At 32.9% G+C, this 22443-nt stretch overlaps 1 protein-coding gene across 1 annotated transcript in view; it reads left to right on the top strand.

The window, feature by feature from the left end:
- Positions 1-22443, top strand: part of LOC134840350 (F-BAR domain only protein 2-like) — a 284611-nt gene that overhangs the window by 138154 nt on the left and 124014 nt on the right. The gene's annotated exons all lie outside the window — the stretch shown is intronic.

Raw genomic sequence — 22443 nt, 5'->3', positions numbered from 1 at the left:
CTCCCAACCATTAATAAAGATATATATTGTAAGAAGCTATTATAGAAATATGTCTCCTTATGACTCGCACCTATTCGCGCCTGACTAAATCTTTCATTTCAAATCATCTGTGTCAATTTCACTTCATGGTCATTTTGGGTTTGACAAGCTGATGCAATATCTCGTTCCAATTGATGTGCAATATTTCCAGTTCCCTCGGCCACATAGGGTCATAAACCCTGGTTTGTACAATTTCCCTATGAATGACAGATCGAAGAACATTGCTCGGATAATCGATCAGAGTTTCGTTTTACAATAGCCTACTTCTTTATCTTGCTAAAATATTGAAGCTTGGTAAAATCAAAACTTGGTAAAAAATGTGAGTTAGGACCGAAGTGTAACTCATAGAGTAATTTCGGATAGGGTACACCGTCTGCTCGTCACGCTATCTTATTTTCGGCCGGATAGATTCGTGCAACTTCTTAGTCTAATACCGATCCTAATCTTACTCTTATACTATCTAGTCTCAGGTTGTTTAACTAGTCTCTGCTAGGCTCAATAGATCTAGGGTATACTGGTTTATTGCGGCTGCTGAAGTGCTCGGGAGAGTCCAACTAATTTCTAAGTTAAATTCAAATCTCTCTGGTGCTGAAATTACAAGTAACTTCAGCACTTACAAATAAGTGGGTTGTTAGTTAGATGGATCATGATTGGTTAATATTAAATACTTTACATTGGTAAAACATTTAATTTATCCAATCATAAAATATAGTTTAGATCAGGTTCCACCCATCCGGGTTTTACAGAGTTTTTTAGAACAGTTCTTCTGTAATTCAAGGGTGGATGATGGACGTTGGTATTTGGCGAACATCATAATTTTCTTTCGCTTCTTCTTGTGACAACGACTGAGTCTCTGCAACAAAGTCAATTCTGATTCCAGAATGGTTGGCTATGTCAGGTTTTTCTGTTCTGCGTGGAGAACTTCTTTTGTGTATGATCTAGTTTGGGAATGGCGTGGAGATTGTGCGTGGAGGGGATGCCTGGTTACTCGGATCTGTACGTATACTTGAACATCGAGGTGGTCATTGGTCTAGTTCAATGAAGTCCTTTTCTGCGAAGTCAAGTCGTACTCTAAATCCTTTGAGTTGTGATTGTGAGCGGCATATCGATTGTAGTTGGTCATTCTCTCTCGAGTGTAGTGAGGTCGTCTTGTCTTTTGATGTTCGTCCTTGGTGTTGTATTCTGATCTATATATTGCATCATGTGATTTTACATTTTATAAAATTTTTATTAGTTTAATATTTTTTTATAATGATTTTAGTTAGTTGTTTTCACAAAAGCTTTTTGTTTTAGTTCGGTTATTTTGAAGAGTTACTCACCCTTGAGTAGCTCTTATTAAAAATAAAGGTGTGGTCACAAAGCGTGGATGTAGCGCGGTGGGTTAGGCCGGCTATAGAGCATGCTCAGGACGTCCTTTCCTGGTGGGTTAGGCCAGGAGTGGGAGTATGATTTCATGCGGTGTTTGTGAGGGGTCCTGTTATGTGACAACGTTTTATGTTGGGTTTGTTGTGGTTTTACTTATGTCTTGTTGGTTATGTACTTTTTCCAAAAAGCAAATTGTTTGTGGTATGGGTTTGTCTTTCGACTTTTTTGTGTTTTTTTATTTCTTTCTAAGACTTTATAATAGTCTTCAAAAGAATAAATTATCCAGTTTTAAACTGGGTTAATCCGGTTTGGGTACCGTTGGTTTCCTTTTCTAAGTCATGCTGTTATTCTATGATTTGTGGTATTTAGTAAGCTGCGTTGGTTAGTTTTGTTTAGTATATGATTCCTTTCCAACCGGGTTAAAGGAAAGTTTGAAACATGTTATTGTATGTTAGAGTTGTTGAGTGTGAAAACTTGAAACTGAAATTCATTATTTTAAACAATTCTTCGTGGGCGAGCTGTGCGAGTGTGGATAGAATTTCTGTGCGAATGAATGAAAATATCAAAAGGTTAGTACTGCAATTGCATTTTATTAATTTACTACATAGAATTTGGAAATTTACTGCTAGTTATGGGGGAATTTTAAGATACAAATTTTCATCATAATCAGATTTACTGCTTTGGGGGAAAATATTATAGATGAATTTACTGCATTTATATTAAATTTAGAAATTTATAAGTGTAAGAGATTAATAGAATTTTAAAATTGTTTGATGAAATTTGCGATTTTTATTTGTCTTTTGTGGTTTTTGTAGGTGATCGTCGGATGAAGGGCTAAAAATCTAAAGAAAACATGGATAAAGTATGGTGAGTTTTTTAATACTGTAATTAATTAGTAATATTTACTTAATTCATACTTACCTGTTAGTCGTCGGGGAAAAAACCGTGGGGGAAGATGTCGTGAATTAGTTCTGAAGTTGTTAGTAGTTTAGCTAAGATGCGGATGATATTTTTAGTTTGAAGCAGTGGCCAAAGCAATTGAAGTGCCTTGATAGTGGTTAGTTCTTCAGTGCCTACTGCAAACTCATAAGGTGTGTTTTGGATTAAGTTATATAATTTGTGATTGAATTTAGTGTTGTGGATGAATTCTAAAATTGGGATTTCTATAGGTTGTAGGAACTCGTGCGGGATAAGGAAGGGTCGGGATTCTTCGGCGTTGAAGGTTTTGGTGATGGGGCAGAAAATGTACATTTGGGTTATGGGGTCATAATTACGAAGAATACCATGGAGGTTAGTGTCTTTAATACAATATGTGAAATTTAGGAAAAATGGTGAAGTGTATTTGGAATTAATGAATTGAAAACGATGGTGTGGTTGTCTAGAGGGTGTGTGTAGGTCAAAGTGATTTTGGATGAAACGATAGTAACTGTATGTATGTGTTTGTTTAGTGCGCAACATAATATCGTGTGAGCAGTGTAAATCTCTTTCGTGTGGTGCAAGGAAATGAAAGGTTAGTGAAAATATTTGGAAGCGTTCTTTAAAACTTTCGTATGCTTGTGTGTCTGTTAGTGCTTCTGAAATAATGTGATCAAACTTGCGGTCGAAGATGTTTAGTGTAAATATATATGGTGTCTTGATGAAAAATTTCTCGGTGATTTGAGGATTAGCGAAGCGATCGTCGTCTAAGAATTGATCTTGGTTAGCTCTAATGATGTTGTGATCGTAGTATTCTAGTGTATATTCATTAGCTCTAGGTGCAGTGTGTATTTTTAGTGATTTTTTATATCCAACGTAAGTAAATTGTCTAGCGGTTAGTGGTGTAGTGAGTTGATATAGCATGTCCTTGTTTCGTTCTATATCGATGGAAGTGCTGGATAAAGGTAAGCAAAGAGGGTTAGTGAAATGATAGTATGAGGTCCAAGAGAGAGTGGGCATTAAAACGTATTCATCTACAAAGTTGCGTGTTTCGTTAGCGTCGTGAGGGGTGTTTAAAGTGTATTGTGGAAACGAGGGTAAGGTGATAGCTAAAAATTCTTTAGTGTTAGTATGCTGGGGGTGGTTGATGTATTCACGGGCTGTTCCTGGTTTTGCTGGGAAAGGATGGTTGGGGAATTTTCTTTTAAAAGTGCGGTAAGCTCTATTAGTGTTTAGTGAAGATATAGTGGATGTGGATGATGGTGTTAATGATTCAGTATAATTTGAAGAGGGTGTAGGGGGATTGGATGAAATTGTAGTGGAGGAGATTTGGTTTATGGTCGGGTTGTTAAGGTGGTAGGGTTGCTGTTGGAGGGTAATAAAATTATCTAGCTCTGGGGAGATTCGGGGGGTGTCTGGAGAATGAGATGATTGGTCAGATTGGTATGAGGAGTAGGTTGGGGTAACTTGGGAAGCATAAGAGGGTGTCGGAGTGATTGGGTCAGGGTTATTGGACAATATGGGTTGAAAAGGAGGTTGAGAAAAATTAGAAGGGTTATGAAAATTATTGGATGGGGATGGTTCTGAGTCGGCAAATTCATCGGGGGTTTCAATATTCGGGTTATTTAGCTGTGAGATGGAGTATAAAACTGAAATATGTGAGTTAGTGTCGGAATTCATGCCTGATGTTACATTGCTAGATGGAAAATCGGGTGGCGGAAAAGCAAAAAGTGGTATGATTGGGATTGAAGAGGTAAGATTGGTTGGATGGGAATTTGATCGGTGTAGTGATCCAAGTTGGCGGCTCATCGTGGGCTAAAAAAATTATTATTTTGAGACTGAAAAGCGGTGGTATGGGGTTGTTCAATAATTTGTTCATAAGTATTATCATCTTGTGACTGGTGTGTCATTATATGTTGGACGGGACTTTGTGATGTATTGAGTCGAAAATTTGGATTATGTGTGATTGCTAAATTTCGAAAATTTCGTGGGACTAGGGATAGTGGATGATTATTTGGTAGGGGTGGTAGTTGTGGTGCCGTTGGCTGTGTGTCGACATTGTTATGTTCTTCGTCGTATGTATTTTGTCGTGTTGTTATTTTTGTGTTATATTCTTTTATTTGTGCGTCTAAAAGAATTTTGTTTATAGATGTGGAAAAAATTCCAAAAAATCCTGCAAAGAGTATGCGTGCTACGCTTGCTTGTCTGTTTACTTGTGTGTGTATAGCACATGTATTGTAGATTCCTTTTAAGAGTGAGAAAAGAAATCCAATAAAGTTAAACATTGCGTATAAAATAGTCAATTTTTCTAAGATGTAGTAGGGCCATCCTAGAAAATCTAGGATCTCATTTTTGAGTGTAACAAAGCTAAAAATGTTGATTGGTGATATATCTTGGGGACGGTATTTTTCACCGTTTAGATATATATAATCTTTAATGTCTTTAAAATATCCGCTATAGTCTTGTGTGTAGATATCGGCAAAACCTGCGGTTTCTGCAAGTTTGCGTAAGTTTTGGTCAATTGATTGTCTTTGTATTGTGTCCATTTGTGTTAATAATTCCTGGAATTGTTGTGTTCTAATGTGATGTTGAATATCTGATTTTGAGTATATTCCTATTGATTGTAAGTCTATATTTGGGTTTCGAGCGATAGCGCGAATGCTTTCTGGTGAAAATTTTTTGAGTGATTGCATTAATGTGGGATATGGAGTGAGAAGATAATATTTATTTTCATCAGGGTTTAGTTGTACTACATTGTGGCTATTTTCTGATCCACATGGGACTGCGGTATCCCAGAAATAGGTTCTTCGTGAAAGTGTATCCACGAAATGTACTTTATTCTTATAAAAGATAGGGATTCTTTTATAACATCGTTTATCTTCAAAAACGTATAGTGGTGATACTTTTTTGGTACAAGTATAAAACCATAAGATGTTTCCTTCATAGTCTAAAAAATTTGATCTATTTCCTGATAATAAGTATCCTGCGTAGGGTATTTTTAATACTGCTAGTGCAAGTGATTGTAATATTTGTGTTCGTTCTAATTCGCATAGTTGGTGTAGTGTTTCTAATTCGGAGAGTGACATTTCTTGAAAAATGCGGCTAATTGTATAGTCTAGTTTCATATCCAAATGAATATCATAGTGGATATTACCGAAATATGTAGTATTCATTAGTGATAATTCTTGTAAGCGTGTGCTTCTGGTGTCATAAGGTTTTAGATGTCCACCAGGTTGTCCGTTACTTTTTTCAAAATTAACTGGTATATAGGATGTTCCTTCGTTTAGAGGATGACCTGTGGCATATGGGTCGATTTTTACTTTTCCAGTGGTCATGTCGAATCCTTTTTCGTATTCAACTAATATTTCAGAGTATTGTGTTCTGTGAAGTGGATTCCTGTATTTACATGCAAGTTCTGTTTCTTGATATATTTGAAAACGTGTCAATTTATTTTCTATATTGTCTATGTTTCTAAAATCGGAACTTAGTTTGCGTGATGGATGGACTTGTTCATATGGAATTGATTGTATAAAATATTTTTCGTGAAATTTTATCATACGAGCGTGTATTTTTGCTACTTGAAATGTTGTACATGTATCTTCGGGGAACCAAACAATTGTTGCTTGTGTTCTTGTTGTAGGGTCGCAATATCCTTGATCATTTTTACAAGGTAGTCGGATTCCTTGATAGATCATTGTATTATCAGATAAATCTCGTGTGAGTTGTATTTTTTCGAGTTGTATTTTCCAATCGAAAAACATTATTTCTTGGTATCCTTTATTTTTCGTGTCTGCTTTGCAGTTTGATGGGTTATTTATACCAATGTGTGGTATCCAATGTTTGTCGTGTAGGTCATAGGTTAATCGTCCGTGTGCGCCGTTATACGGGTATTTTTCGTCTAGTTTTATATGTCCTTGGTGTCTTTCAAGTTGTGATTGATGTACAGAGTCTGAAAAAACTTGAAAATTAACTAATTTTCTTTGGGAGTTTTTATTTCGTGTGATGTTTAGTCTGAGTAATTCATTTTTACAATCGTCGGGATTGAGATGTAAAAGACGTTCTATATTACTTTGATAGAATGATTCATGGTCAAGTCGGTTTTTGTTGCCGTTTGAGACTTGTGAACAATGTACTTTCTTTTCGGAAAATGTCGCTGTGAATTTATAACCTGTAACTGTTGTTGCTCGGGCTTTGGAATAGAGTGTTGCTATTATATCTGTGGTTTCTATAGCTTGTGGTTCTGTTTCACATTGTGATACTTGATTTATTGCATATTTGTGTAGTGTTTTTTGTTCATTTTCTTCGCAATCGTAATGTGTTACTAATAAATCTTGTGGTCCTGTACGAGGGGAAGGGTTTATGTTTTGATTTGAGGTCACTAGAAAAGGGAGTTGGAGAAAAATTAATAATTTTAGAATATACATGTGTATGATAATCCTGAGTATGGATTATAAAATGTAATGTAGCCAATTGTGTTTTTGGTATATCTGTCGTATTTATATATTACTTCAGTAGTTATAAACGGTGGTGGTAGTGATTGAGCTGTTATGTTAGGTGGATTTAATGGGTAGGGATGTTGGGTAATGTTATTTAACTTAACTGTGATTTCAAACTTTAATTGTAAACTGTTTTGTTGGAGTATTTGAATATTGTGATCACGGATATCGTTATGAATATCTTGGCGATATTGTAATCTATTAAGTGCCCAGTTATGAAGGCGGTTACTTTCTTGATGTTGTCCAAATAATGGTGGAGGTGCTGTGAATGTATTCCAATCTAGTCTTAAAGGAATATTTATTGATGATTGTTCTCGATATCTGGCGTCGAGATTATTTGGAAAATTTAAGTTAAAGGGTAGTGGTGAAAATTGGCTTATTGATGGTGTTGATGGTAGTGATAATGTTTCTGGTAGTGATGAGGATGTTGTTGTATCCGTAGAAATATCTATGGGGTCATTGACTAAATTTGGTTCACCTTGTGTAAATGAATGTGTAGTCCAATATGGCAGTCGTGATGTTAGGTTTGGGGGGTTAAAAGGATTTTCTCGTGCTTGTTCAGATGTTGGTGTTGAACCTAAGTAGTCTGAAGGTAGACTTGAAGTGCTTCGTTGTGAAAAAAGTGTAGGAGTTTCTGGTGTGATACCAGTGGTGTTTTCTGGAGTGGTTTGTGATGGGGATTGAGGTATATCAAAATGAACTCGGGGAGTTTGAAAATTTCTATTTCGTCGAGGATGTATAATTTGTCTATATATTTCTGTTGTGTTTTGGTTTTGACTAAGGTTTCGTATTCTACTTAGTTCTTGTGGTAGTGTTGGGTAAAGATTATATGTTGGTTCACTTAGGGATGCTTGTCGTTGAACTGGTTCTAGTGGTTCAGATAAACGAGCGTGCCGTTCTTCAAAAGTGTATGGATTGTCTTGAAAAGAAATTCGTGTAGATGTTTGAGGATTTTGAGTAGTTGAAGGTGGTGTTGGATTATCTTGGGATGATGTCGGTGAAGACTGATTCTGTGACTGTTGGGTAGCAATTTTTGATGGATTTTTGAATTGTTACTTTAGTGGGAAGGTTTATGTTTATAATAATATTCTTCCAAAAAATAATTAGAAAAATTGTTGCTAGGGCAAATGTGATGATTGCTTTCTTTATACATTTACATATTGTCAAAATGAGGGATGATAAAAATGTTATGAAAATTACAAACAATAAAAAAATATCGGTTCTACTGAAAATTGTTCGTATCATTTAGACAAGTTGTTAAAATCGTACCTGTGGATATATTCAAGGGTTTTGGAAAGTTGGAGGAATAGTTCGAGAATAGTGTAGAAAATTAAAAAAATGTTACAAAAAATGATTAGGATTATTAGAAAATATTCAAGTATATCAAAAAGAAATATGATAAAGGCTTCAAGTATTGAAAAAAAATGTTTAAAATTTATAAGTATTTGAGCAACTGTTTGAGAGAAGAGCATTTAAGAAATGATCTCTTGGTCGAATATTTTTTGCTGTTTGAGGCGATTTTCTAGTGTGGTCGAATTATTTATTAGTTTTTTGACAAGTGGGTTGAGTTTTGTAAAAAATTGTTGGGGGCAATTTTCATGGTGACTGGGAGGTCGTCTTTTTCTTTATTTTTGTTTGTCAAATGATCCGGGGTATGGTGAGATTTTTATACTTTAGGCTAATTAAAATCTTCATTTTGTTACTTTAGGCTAAGTTATCAAATTTGTTTTGGGGGTATTCGTGGTCTGAGTTGGGGAAATATTGTTGATCTTTGGGTTATTAGATAAGGGAGGGGTACGGTATTATGGTGATATTTATTTTAGCTGTCAAGTTGGAGTGGTTTGCTTATTTTTGACCTGGAGGTTGTAAAGTTATAGTTAGAGATGTGCCTGGAGTTCTAGATTATTTGTCTAATTGATCTTAGTTTGAGTTAGAGAAGGTGGCGGATTGGATGAATCCTATTGGTCTATTTTGAACTAGAATTATTGCGTACTTGTGAGCATGTTATTTTGAAAAAATGAAATGAAAAATGTTACGGAGGTTTCAAGATTGTGAAGTATAAAATCTTAAAATTAGTTTTTAAATTCTACTTTCTTTAATATTTTAGATTGAGGGATGAACATTTTGTAGTTTTTACGTGGTTGATTTCGGAGTCTTGATGTTTTTCTATGTTCTGATTTGTCTATTTCTTCTTGGGGTATTATTTGTTCTGTCATTTTTCTATTTTTTCTTGGTTTTGGAGATTCTTTATGGTTTTGTGTATTGTTTTTGGTGGCGGTTGGTTTTGTGTTTTGATTTTTGGTGGGGTTATCATTTTGTTCTGTGTTTTTCAGATGTGGTTCGTTTTGAATGATTTTTAATCCTGTGAAAGAATATAATTGAGTTAATTCGCGGAGTGCGTATTCTTTTGGGTAATAAGGTAATAGGTTGTTTCGGTGCTGAACGATTTCTTTTTTGTTTGAGTCGGTAATTTTATATGTGACATCAGTGGGTCTTGCAATTATTTGGTAGGGTCCTTTTCGGAGGGGTTGTAATTTTTTAGAAATTCCTTTTTGAGTATTAAAATTAGGTATTAAAACAAATGTTCCAATTTTTAAATCGGAAGCTGGTGTAAAACGTGAATTGATTTGGTCATTTATGTTTTGTCTTTGTAATAACTTTTTCGTTATTTTTTGGTAAATTTCATTGTGTTTCTTATCTCTATTTAAAATCCATTCGGTGTGTGTACCGGAGGCTAATTTAAGAATTTGTGGGTGATGAAAATGATCTTCATCGTGCGTATGTAATGGGAGGTTATAACAAATTGAGTCTTTATTTGGTTGACAATAACCTTGTGCGTTTTTATGAGAATTTGCTGTAAACATTATTGGTTTGCGTGGCTTTTGGTTAAAAACCATTTCGTATGGTGACATTCCTAAAGTTGTCGTGATTTGTGAATTATATGCTAAGGGAAATAATTTTACATCTGCTGACCATTCGGTATATTTTGTATCATTTCCGTTGATGATACATCTAAGATATTCTTGTAATGAACGGTTCATACCTTCGACTAAGCCGTTTGTCCAAGGTGCATGAGATGTACGTGGTTTGTGTTTAATGTTATATAAATGACATAGTGTGATAATTTCATTATTTATGAATTCTGTACCGTTGTCTGTAACTAAAATTTCTGGTAGTCCGAATTTTGCTATCCAGTGTTCATAGAGTGTTGTATATGCGTAATAAGCATTACAATGTGGTACTGGGTTAAGTGCTACATAATGTGTAAATGCGTCAACAATTACCATAATGTAGGAGTTTCCTTCTGATGAGGGTGAAATTGGTCCTTTAGTATCAAATGAGATACGATGATTAAAGTACAAACTTTGTCCTTTAAAATCTTGTTTTTGTGCTATTTGTTTTTGATTTGGGTAAGGTTTATTTAGTTGACATACTATACAGTCATTGCATAGTACTTTTATCCAGATTGGTGCATTTGGGAAGTAAAAATTTTGTATAAAATTTGAATATGTTTTTTCTGATCCAGAGTGTCCTTTAATATTTTGTGTATGTGAAATATTAAAAGCTATAAGAATCATACTTATAGGGAGACATGGAACTGTAGATTCATTCATTTTATACTCTAAAAGGTCTGTGTTTTCGTTAATTGTTGTGTTGTTAAATTTGCGAAAGTATCGGAGGAGTGTTTTGTTTCCTAGAATGGTTGAATCTGCTTTGATAGGTTTAGTTTTATATTTGTGCCATGATTTCAGTTGTCTAATTACTGGGTCAAGGTTTTGATATTGTTTCAGTGTTGAAATTGTAATTGTTTCTGTTGGGGGGAGAAAAATGTTTTCGATTTCTAATTTAGATAAGGGTATTGTATCAAGTGGGTCATGGAGGTCAAAAACTTGATTTATTGTGTATTTTGAATCATTTGTTTGTGGTCCTGATAAATTTATTTTATCAGTTAAATCTTCTTTTTCAATTAGTGGAAAATGGTCTTTTTTAGGTAGGTGTTGTTTTGTTCGTTTTTGTTGGGTGTTATTTTTTATCCATTGAGAATATGGGATTGGTTTGAAGGTTGATGTTCCAAGTAAATCAACTTCATAATGATTATTTTGACAATCTAAATAAAGTGGGAAATGTTGTAAATTATTTATTTGTGATTGTTCAATATCAGTTTTTACTGCATATTTGCATTCTAATCGAGGTGATGTTTCGTTTTCTGCAAGGTAGAATTTTATATTTTTGGGTATTTCAACTGTTGTTTTTCGTGTAAGTAATTCAGGTGGTGTATTTCGACTTAAGGTGTCTGGTAATGCAAGATTTTTTCCTGCAGTCCAAACTATATGTAAGTTTGGAAATTTCATTAGAATTAGTTGAAATCTGTAAACTCGGTGGTTTGGGTTAGATTTCTGTGTGAAAAGAAAAATGATGGGTTTGTGGTCTGTGAATAAAACTGTTGGATGCTTTGATCCAAGTATCAGAAATTCATATTCTGTCAATGTATATATTATGGCTGTACATTCTCTCATTAGAGTTGAGAGTCGTAGCTCTGCTTGAGTGAATAATCGAGAATTTGCTGATATGAGGTTCATTTTATTTGTACCATTATGTGATTGTAATAGTGCTGCGCCGATGCCAAAGTTCGAAGCATCGCACATTGCATAAAATGGTTGATCAGGGTCTGGGATTGTATTTGAAATTTGTTCGGTTAAAAGTTTCTTTATTTCTTCGAATCGTGCTTGATGTTCTGTATTCCATTCAAAATTATTTTGTTGTCTAAGGATATTGTAAAATGGTCGTAGATATAATTGCATTTTATAAACATATTTACTTAAAAAGTTTAACATTCCAAGGAATTCTTGGATTTTCTTTTTATTTGTTGGTGGTTGAAGTTTTTGAATAGCGTCAATGCGTGATTTCAGTGGAGTTATTGTTTTTCTTTCTATGTTATGTCCTAAGAATTTAACTCTTGTCAAAAAGAAGTGTGATTTATCGGGGGCGGCCTTCAGATTTTCGTTCTGAAGTATTTGATGATATTTTTCTAAAACTTTGAACATTTCGTCTTTTGTTTGTGATTGCATAAAAACATCGTCTAAATAGGTGATTGCGTTTTTCTTGAGTATTAGTGGTCTAAAAATTTTGCTCATAAAAGCTGAAAACGCTGCTGGTCCTATGGATATTCCATAGAATAAGCGGTTAAATTCATATTGTTGGTTTCCGATAACAAATTGTGTTAAACGTCGTGATTGTTCATCTAGTGGCATTTGATTGTATGCACTATTCATATCGGCGGTTGTAAAGTATTTGCCGTTTATTTTTGTTAAAATAACTTGTATTGGTTCAATGGGCCAATTACATTTTGATTCATCTATAAGTGAATTGAGGTATCTAGCGTCGAGAACGATTTTTAATGATTCTCCTTTAGCTAGAATGATAACGGGGTTGATGAATGTGTTGCCTTTTGGTTGTTCTTCTTTATTAACTGGTGATATAATGTTGTATTGTTCTAAAATATCGAGTAATCTGTTTACTTTATCATGTAAGTGAATTGGTACTTTACTTGCTCTCTGTTTTTTGAAAACTGCGTCTGGTTTTAATGGGAGATGTAGTGATGAACTGATTTTGCCAACATCGAATTTTGATGTTGCATAGACTGATGAATATTTAATTAGCTGTTTGGCTAATTTTTCGAATTCGTCTTGTGTTATTTGTGAATGTTGGAAATTAAACATTGTTAAAAATTTTTGTTGGTCCTCTGTGTAGTTACTGATGTTGAATGTAGGTTTGAAATATGGAGTTTTTGTGAAATAATCCGTATTTCTGTTTTCGTTACTTATTATATTATTTATAGATAATTCTTCATTAAGAATTGTAGATTGGCAAATATCTAGTAATTGGAGTATATTATTTACGCGATAGGCTTTTTCGTGTATTGGTGATATTGTAGCGTTAGTTTCACAATATCCTAAAAGTCCTAAAGGTAATGTTACTTGGTAAGGTGTGTTGTTATAAACATGTAAGGAAATAATATCTGAATTCGAATTTTTCAAATATTTTATTGATGAGATTGTGATTTTGAAAAATTTGTGAATAGGTTTGAATTCAAATTCTGACATATAAAATTTTTGTTTGTTTTGTTCTTTATCATATTGGTGAACTTGTTTGATTGAAAAATTATAGATATTTCCTGATAGTGGTTTTAGGTGTTTTCTTTGTTGGTTAAATATCGGGTAGAATTTTGAAAAGAATGGTGGTTGTTTATTTAATCTTTGAAAAAATGTTAAGGATGTTTCTTTTGTTTTTGTATATTTATCTTTGATTAATATTTTACTATTTAGTATGTTAATTGTTGGTATATACTTCGAAATAAATGGTATTCCAATGATATTATATTTAATGTCAGTGATGTGGAATATTTGTTTAAATGGCTTATTTAAAATTTTGCTTTGTTCCATTGTTCTGGTGGGGAGGAGAAATAATTGGATTTTTCCGTAGTTTATCAATGTTGATCCTTGTGCTGTTGCTAGTTTGCTGGAGGTTTCAAGAGGTGTTAGCTTTGGATGTAAAGTTTTTATTTCATTCCATGTGGGAATGTTTATTATGTTTGATTCTGCTCCTGAATCAATTAAAAAATCTATTTCAAGGTCTGGTGGTTGAAATTCTTTATTTCTTGGGCTTTCTAAGAGAAATGGTATTGTCCAAATTTTTTCTTTGGGTTGTTCTTTTTGTATATTTTGATAAATATGGTTTGTATTCAAGCATTTTGTTTTGACATTTTGATTGGGTTTTTCTGTAGTATTTTTTGCATTTGTTTCTTGCGTTGTTGGTGTGGAATTTATGGGTGTAGTGTAATAATTTTGAAGAAATTCTGATTGATTTTCATATATATGTGATGGAAAGGGTTGTTCATATATGACAGATTCATAGTCATTTTCGACTTTTATCATATTGATAGAAAGAGTGTTTTCAGTATCACTTTCTGAATCTGATGATGTACAGTTTATTTGATTGAGTTGTAACGTATCAGTTACTGTGTTATCAATACCTGGGGGGTCTGATGTTGTTTCTGGATTAGCTTGTACTTGATTGATTTGTCTTTGATGTTTAGGTGTACTGCTTCTATGACGATTATTAGAGTTATTATAGTTATTATTATTCCGGTGTGGTGATTGGGAATAATTTCTATAACGATTATTATAACTTGGGTGTCGATTTTGTGAATTATTTCGCGATCTGTTTTGGTAATTATTGTTTGGTCTGTTATAGTTCGATCTATTATATGAGTTATTCCTTGATCGATTGTTCGGGTAATTCTGGTTTCGGTTGTTTGAATAACTTCTATTTCTATTATAGGAGTAGTTTCTATTCCTATTGTATGATGAATTTCGTGATTGGTTGTTTGGATAGTAGTTATTTCTTGATTGGGAATTAGATCTAGAAACAAATCGTTGTGTATTTGAATTTGATCTGGAGTAGTTATTTCTACTATTTGGTCTATTGTAGTGATTTTGTGATGAATTATACGTGTTTCTTCGTTCTGGTGATCTTCCTCTATAACTTGAGTTATATGGGGATTGATTTCTTGTATAATTTGTATTGTTCGGGAGTGGTTTTCCTGAACTGTTGTTGCTGTGAACTGTTTTGTTCGGTAAATTTTGATCTTTTTTCATGTATTGATAGAATGATTTATTTGGTTCTTTGTATTTTTGAGGTTTATTTTGACTATCTTGCTGTTTTTGTTTACATTCGGAAATACTATGTCCGTATCGTCGGCAATAATTACACCATTTTTTGAAAGATGGTTTGCCTTTAAAGTTCGGGTTCTTTTCGTAAATATTGAGTATTTCAGTGATTTTTTCAACGAGGTCTGTTTCTGATTCCTGTATATTATTAATATTAGTGGGAGTCGTTTCAATTCTGTTAACGTATTGTAATTTCAGATTTTCCGTTTCTTCTAGTTTCATCGTGATTTCTGCTTGTTCTAGTTTGTCTACTAGTTTTCGAAAATCTAAATCGGGTTCTCGAATTGAAGAAGGATGGGATGCTCTCTTTTTTATTGCTATTTTCCTTAATTGTGGTGTTAAGGTCATCATTAAGATTTCTGTCATCTTTGTGTTTTTATAGTCATGTGTAATTAGTGAATATGCTTTTCGAACTAGTGTTTCGATTCGTACTGCTATTTGCTTGATGGTTTCGTTTGGTAATCTGCGAATTTCATTACATAAAACTCTTTGTTGTTGTTTGTTTCTTTCGGAGTCAAACATTTTTGAAAATTCTTGTGTAAATCTTTTCCAGTTTGATTTTATTTCTAGAGGTAGTACTGAAAACCATTTTTGGGCTGCGCCATCTAAGGTTGTTTGTATCAACGCTGTGCGTCGATGTATCCAGTTTTGATGTAGTGGCGTATTAATTGGTTCAGGTCCTATATTTAAAATCAAATTTGCTGTTACTGCATTTAAGTAATCTTCTACAGAGTATTCAGGGTCTGTTCCTGTGAAAACCATTAAAGGTTTGTTTGATGTTATCGATGATCCACCCATTAGGTATGGATTCATTGTCATTTGTAATGATTCTGCTGCATTTGGCATTTGAGAAAAATTTGAAAGTTGGTTTCTTGTTATTTCATGTTGTTGAAGATAATATGGGAGTGGTATTTCATTTTGCATTTGTGATGGTTGATACGAGTGTGCAGTCATTGGATTTTGTTGTTGAATTGGTTGAAAAGATTGTGTATTAATTGGATTTTGTTGTTGAATTGGTTGTTGATGTTGTGCATCTATTGGTTGTGGAGAAAAATTCCTATGATTTGTACGTGTTTTCTGTATTCCTTGTCTACGATATTCTTGAGTATTTGGTGCAAATATATCTGGTTGTAAGAAATCGTCATCTGAGGATAAATAATCCATTTGATAAGGTGTTTGTTTTTTATTTTTATTTTGTTGAAAAAATGGGTAATTTTCACTGCGATCCTGTGGAGGATTTGATTGAAAATTTTTGGAATTATATTGGGCCGTTGGGTTATCCCAGTTTCGAGGTTTTGTATATTGATTAAAATTCCTTTGTGGTTGATAATTTGTTTTTGATGGATGTGTATAATTATAATTATGGTCTGCAAAGTTGTTTTTAGTGAATGTTTTGCGTGTTTTTGATGGTATTGTCATGGGTCTGTATGTTTGGTAATCCATATGTGAATATTTAGGGGCAACCGAAGGTTTAACGGTTGATTGTAAGGTTACCTGTGTTTGTGAAGGATTTGTATTTCTTGGTGTTGTTAAATTTGGGCGTATTGGTGAAATACTTTGTTGTGTAGTTGTTGTGTGTACAATTTCTTCATTTATGAAGTGTGATGGTGTCTGGATATCTTGTTGAGTAAGATTCCTAGTTCCATTGAGGTTTTCGTTGTGTATGACTGTAGAGTTTAAACTATTATTTTGTGTATCGGGCAAAAATGTATTATAGTTTAATGGTGTTGCATCAATTGTTAATGGTATTACTCTTACATAATCTCTTATGTAAGATATTGTACCTATTGCTTGACTTGAGATTGATTGTGGAAAGCTTATAAATGCGTGATGAGACCATTCGGGGTCCCAAACATAATCTGATTGTTCTGTGATAGCGGTATCATCGTTCGAATTTTGGGGTCTAAAATTTTTTCTTGCTTGTGCAATTAAATCAATATTGTGTGTGAAATAATCTATTATGAACCATGCTAAAATTTTTTGTAGATCGTGTTTGGTATGTTGTGAAACGTCATCTTTCGTGAAATTTTCTTTAATGATGTTTAAATAACTAGAGAGTAGTGTAATTTCATGTCGTACTTTCAAATGTTTAGATGTTTCTGTCGGTGAGACATTTGTTAATGGGATTTCGTTTTCTAATATCGAAATATAACTATATATTATTGTGAAAACTTCATTGGTGAATATGGAGTTTGCTCTTTGTGAGTTATGATATTGGATGCTTTTTATATATTCTGAAAAAACTTTTGAAAATTCTAAATCAAGATCGTCTGTTTGTATAGTATATGTTCTATTATTATGGTTTGGTGAAGTGAATTCTATGGAGTAGATTCCATACTGTTGTGTTATGTTGCATATATCTTTTAGATAGTGATCTATGATTTGTCTTTTGATTTTTACATCGGGGAACTCTGTTTTACATGGACTGATTCCGGGTTCAAATAAATTTAATAGTAAATTTTGACAAAATATGTGTTGTCCTCTATCAGTATCTGCATCTACTATAAAAGGAAAGATTTCATCGTCATCTGGAGTTTCGTCACCTGGAGTGTGCGTTGAGCTCATTTTTTCGTTCGATGACTGTTAATATGTAATTATTAATGTGTCGAATTGGTTGATTCCAATTGTATAAATGTACTGGTTTGTGTTTGTACTGCTTTTTTATTCTTCTTTTTCCTCTTTGTGATGAATTTGAAGTTGTTTCTGAGTCAGAAAAATATAATTGATCGTGAAGTGGGTAATTTTTATCTATTGATTCTTTTAGTTTGTAAAGTTCGTCTAAACTGTTGGTTTCTGATTCTGAAAATGCGTTTCGATTTTTTGAAAATCTTTTTCGTGTTATTTGTCTTTGTTTAGTTATTATTTTTCTCTTTAGTGTTTGTCGTTTTGTTCGAATGTATCCAACTGTTTGTGTATGAGGTGTGATTACAAGGTCGTATTTTTTGTTATCTATTTCACAATTGTGTAAAATGATTGTTTGTTTATTTCCTAGGTTTTTAAATGACATAAGGTTTAGAATGACGGATGCAAAGGTTGTTAAATGATTTCTATTTTCTTAAACTGTTAGTTCTTACGATTTTTTGGTTAGCTTAACCTGGGTCTATTTGTTCAGGGTTGGAGAGAAAAGTATATCGATTCCGAAGAATGATTTTTACTTTCTCGTGACTAGTATAAGCTAAGGTGTTAACTTACTTAATCTTACTTAGGGGTAGTGATTGTGTTCAAGGGTTGGAGAATAGTAAATCGATCCACAAGGTTCAGGTATAATTAGAACGCGAGTAGTTCGTTAGATACTATTTTAAACTTACTAAGTCTAAGATTTATCCTGGGTCTGGTAAAAGGGGGGGTCAAGTGAAGGATGAATAACCGAAGTTCTTCACTGTTTATCCTAATTTGAATGATTAGTTTTGTTTTAAAAATTTCTATTAGTCTTGGGTCTTTAGGAAGGGTTGGGTAGTGAATCGACGTTTGAGGTCGTTAGACACTAATTAAGTGGGTGGGGGAGAACAAAGTTGTTCTGTTTGATCCAAGGATAAGCCTTGATGATCAAATTTAAAATTTAATTAAGTAGAAAATGATTTAAGATCCAAGGATAAGCCTTGATGATCTGGTTTTAAAATTAAGTGAATTTAAGTTTTAATAAAATTTTAAATGTGTGTAAAGGAAAGATTTAGTGTTTTATGATATTAGTGAGTTGATGATTGCTGTTATGTTTTAGGTGATGAAGCTGGAACAACAGGATGATTTATGATTACTAACCATTTATTGTCATGCTACTAATTTTTATTTTTGTTTTCCAATAAATATTTTTCAAACATGTTTTGTATAATACTGCAGAGTTTTAGGAAAATGATCTTAGATCTTTTTATCAATCGTTATTGTATATTAATAAATTTGTTTAGCGCCTGAAATGATTTTGAAGAGTAACTTCAAGGTTTTATGTTTGCAAATAGAAATCTAAATTCATTGCAAGTAGTATTCGAAATATAAAAGTTTGTTCTGGCTTTTGCCGAACTATCATATAACTATACGGCAAGTTTCTACTTTGTCGTATGTCGTCTTTGGTTCGAGGTCTTCTTCCAATTCCGGGTAGTTCTATTATGGTTCGGAATATTGGCTCTGATCTATTGAGTCGGAGAGACATTTCAATTAAATTATTGTCGTATAACATTTTGTAAATGTTTTTGTCTAATTTCTAATCTATTTTTGGTTAATTCTAATCTAGTAAGGTCTTGTTCGAGACTTATGGTCGCACCAGATGAGTTAGGACCGAAGTGTAACTCATAGAGTAATTTCGGATAGGGTACACCGTCTGCTCGTCACGCTATCTTATTTTCGGCCGGATAGATTCGTGCAACTTCTTAGTCTAATACCGATCCTAATCTTACTCTTATACTATCTAGTCTCAGGTTGTTTAACTAGTCTCTGCTAGGCTCAATAGATCTAGGGTATACTGGTTTATTGCGGCTGCTGAAGTGCTCGGGAGAGTCCAACTAATTTCTAAGTTAAATTCAAATCTCTCTGGTGCTGAAATTACAAGTAACTTCAGCACTTACAAATAAGTGGGTTGTTAGTTAGATGGATCATGATTGGTTAATATTAAATACTTTACATTGGTAAAACATTTAATTTATCCAATCATAAAATATAGTTTAGATCAGGTTCCAAATGAGAAATTTTCAACAGAACCAAAAAAACTATTTCCACTATTGAAAAAATTGGATGAAAATTTATAGAAAAAATATAATAATTTCAGATCAATTGTATTTTCTTTTACTTTTTGTACAAAATTTTGTACAAAAGTAAAATTTCAGTAATCGAATATAAAGGATACTGTTTTCCTTTTTTTATTATTATTTAGTGTTCTCATTGATCACTTAATAAGTCATTGATCACTTAATAACATTTATTAACAAAAAAACCAAAAAATTTTTTTTTTGGTTTTAATCTTAAACATATTTCTTTATACAGTTTTTTTTTACAGTTTTATACAGTTTACCTACTAAACACATACTGTAGACAAACAATTATTGGCCGCAAATGCTATACCTACGTTGATGTAAATATTTTGTATCCAATTTTTGAAGAAAAAGACGGATTATTTTGGCTCGGAATTGTTAGATTTTCTAAAGACAATTTTCATCTTTTAACTAGCCTTTTTCTGCCTAGACATCTTTATCAAATCTAGAAATGCTTGATTTTTGAATAAATGATTATGAAGTTGCTTTATGAGCTTTTAAAGTATGCCAGTTTGGATAATTAACGCGCGATAAATTTCTGACTATTAACGCGTGAGCGGTGATTTATTCCGGCTTGAAAGTTATTCCATTTTTAAATGAGGTATGGTAGTTTTTTATAAAAGACGTTAAAAAAGCTTTATTTTTTACTGACTTAATAAATAGCGCGCGGGGGAATCTTATAAAAAAAATCGTTTATTAAAACTTTTACATTGGTTTGAAATTGTTATGATTTAGAAACTGAATTGAAGTTGGCACATACATTTAGTGGTCACTCTCGTTCGAGCAGTTGTTTTCATTCAGAGTCTATTTTTATCCATTTTAGCAGAGCGGGTTGGGTTTCTTTACAGGAAACTTAGCTTTCTTCAAGAGCTAAAAAATCACTCAGAAGGTGTTAAGAAGCAAAACTTCAAAAACATTCCCACTCAGCAGTGAATCAAACTTCTGAAAGTTTTGAATGCAACCAGTTTCAAGGCTGAACAAAAAACTATATGCACAAGACGATCTTCATGTAAAATGATAGACAGCCTGTTATGATAGTTTTTTCCTCATAATCTGCCCTGTACTGTCGTCATTTCACGAGACTGGGATAGAAATTCAAATAATTTGAGCTTTTTACCTCGTAAAAAATCGCTGTAGGAAACACTGTATTTTTTGTACAAATGGGTAGTTCTGTACAAAGTTTTTTCTGCCATCAATTGTACCTTTGAATCTTTTGAATGAACGTTATCTTGGTTTCAAAAATAAAAGAAATATCTTGAAAAAGATATCTTCTGCAATAATACACCTAACAATAAAATTTGATTTGAGTTTGAACAGATTTTTTTTTAAAATGAACTGAAACATAAAATACAACTGCAGCCTAATTCATAATAGTTGTTAGGTTGCGAAGTGCTATCTGCTTTGATGCTTTAAATGTTGCATCACTGAAGCTCAATTAGGCAAAGTCTTTTTGTAACATCAACAAGCAAAAACGCTGAATAAAAATGCATTCGACTTTGTAAGATTTTCTAAAGAGAAAAAAAAAATTGCCCAATGCCCATAAAAAAATAGATTAGAATTTTAAAATAGTTTTGTCTCATAGTTTTCTGCTTGTTATTGCGAACATTGAAAATGGAGAGGAATTTTGTATTCGGGTGTGTTTTAAAAAATCGGATGACTGAGAAAATCATGGCTCCCGGTTTTTTCCTGAAATATTATTATTTTGGATATTTCGATTAGTTAAATTTCTCCGTGTATTGGTAAAAAACTTTATTTTGATCTTTATGTTTTGGTGGTCGATTTGATTTGTCTTGTTGTCTTTGTGGACATTCGGCAATGCCGTGTCTGTGTCGTGTACAGTAATTACATCGTTTTTCGAAAGAGGTTTTTTTTTTAATTTTGGTTTCTGTCGTACCTAATACTAACTGTATAATTTTTCTGGTAGTTCATTTTTAGAGTCCTGTACACTGTTTATACGTGACGTTGTTGTATAAATGTTTGAACCAAACTGTAACTCTAAGTTTTCTGTTTTTTTTTTCTAGTTTCTTTGTGATTTCTGCTTGTTATTGCGAACATTGAAAATGGAGAAGAATTTTGTATTCGGGTGTGTTTTAGTTGTTTTTCTTTTGTTTGTCAAAAAAACAGGCACCGCAAAAAATCATCGAACTGGGTTGAGTGATAAATCAAAATATAGCCTTCTTAGTCGTGTTTGAAACATGAAAAAATTATACAAAAAATCCCCAATTTCGAGAAAAACCAATTTGAAATATTTGATTTCAAACCAGTTTGGAAAGTTAGGCTTACCTTTTGTTTAATTTAAGCGTTGAAAACTTATTTTTACTCAAATAAAGTTAGTTTTTTCAGTTCTTTTACTATGTTGTTTTGTTATTTGTATTCAAAAATTGTTTTCTTATTTGCATATTTTGCATCGACTGACAAAAGTACCCCTTTTATTGGTTTTCATTTTTTGATAATATTGGTATTAAAGTCATAGAAAAAAATCTCTCTCTGCAGCCTATTTCATAATAGTTGTTAGGTCGCGAATTGGTATCTGTTTTGATGCTTTAATTGTTGTATCACTGAAACTCAATTAGGCAACGTCTTTTTGTAGCATCAACAAGCAATAACGCTGAATATAAATGCATTTGACTTTGAGAGATTTTCTTAAGAGAAAAAAGATTTTGTTGTCCGAAGTTCATTTTTTTCTTCCAACTCCAATGCCCATAAGAAAAATAGTATAGAATTTTTAAATATATTTTGTCTAATTTAACTGTTGTGTTTCCAAACCTAAAGACTACAAGGTTATATGATATCAACTTCTAAAATAAAAAATTGGATGACTGAGTAAATCATGGCTCCCGGTTTTTCCTGAAATATTATTATTTTGAATATTTCGATTAGTTAAATTTTGGTCTTTCTCCATGTATTGGTGAAAAAATTTATTTTGGTCTTTATGTTTTGGTGGTCGATTTGATTTGTCTTGTTGTCTTTGTGGACATTCGGCAATGCCGTGTCTCTGTCGTGTACAGTAATTACATCATTTTTCGAAAGAGGTTTTTTTTAAAATTTGGGTTTCTGTCGTACCTAATACTAACTGTATAATTTTTCTGGTAGTTCATTCTTAGAGGCTTGTACACTGTTTATACGTGACGTTGTTGTTTAAATATTTGAAACAATTGT

This window comes from Symsagittifera roscoffensis, chromosome 2 (assembly GCF_963678635.1).
Source record: "Symsagittifera roscoffensis chromosome 2, txSymRosc1.1, whole genome shotgun sequence".
NCBI lineage: Eukaryota > Metazoa > Xenacoelomorpha > Acoela > Convolutidae > Symsagittifera > Symsagittifera roscoffensis.
The sequence above is the reverse complement of the archived record's forward strand: the minus strand, read 5'-3'. Positions and strand labels throughout refer to the sequence as shown.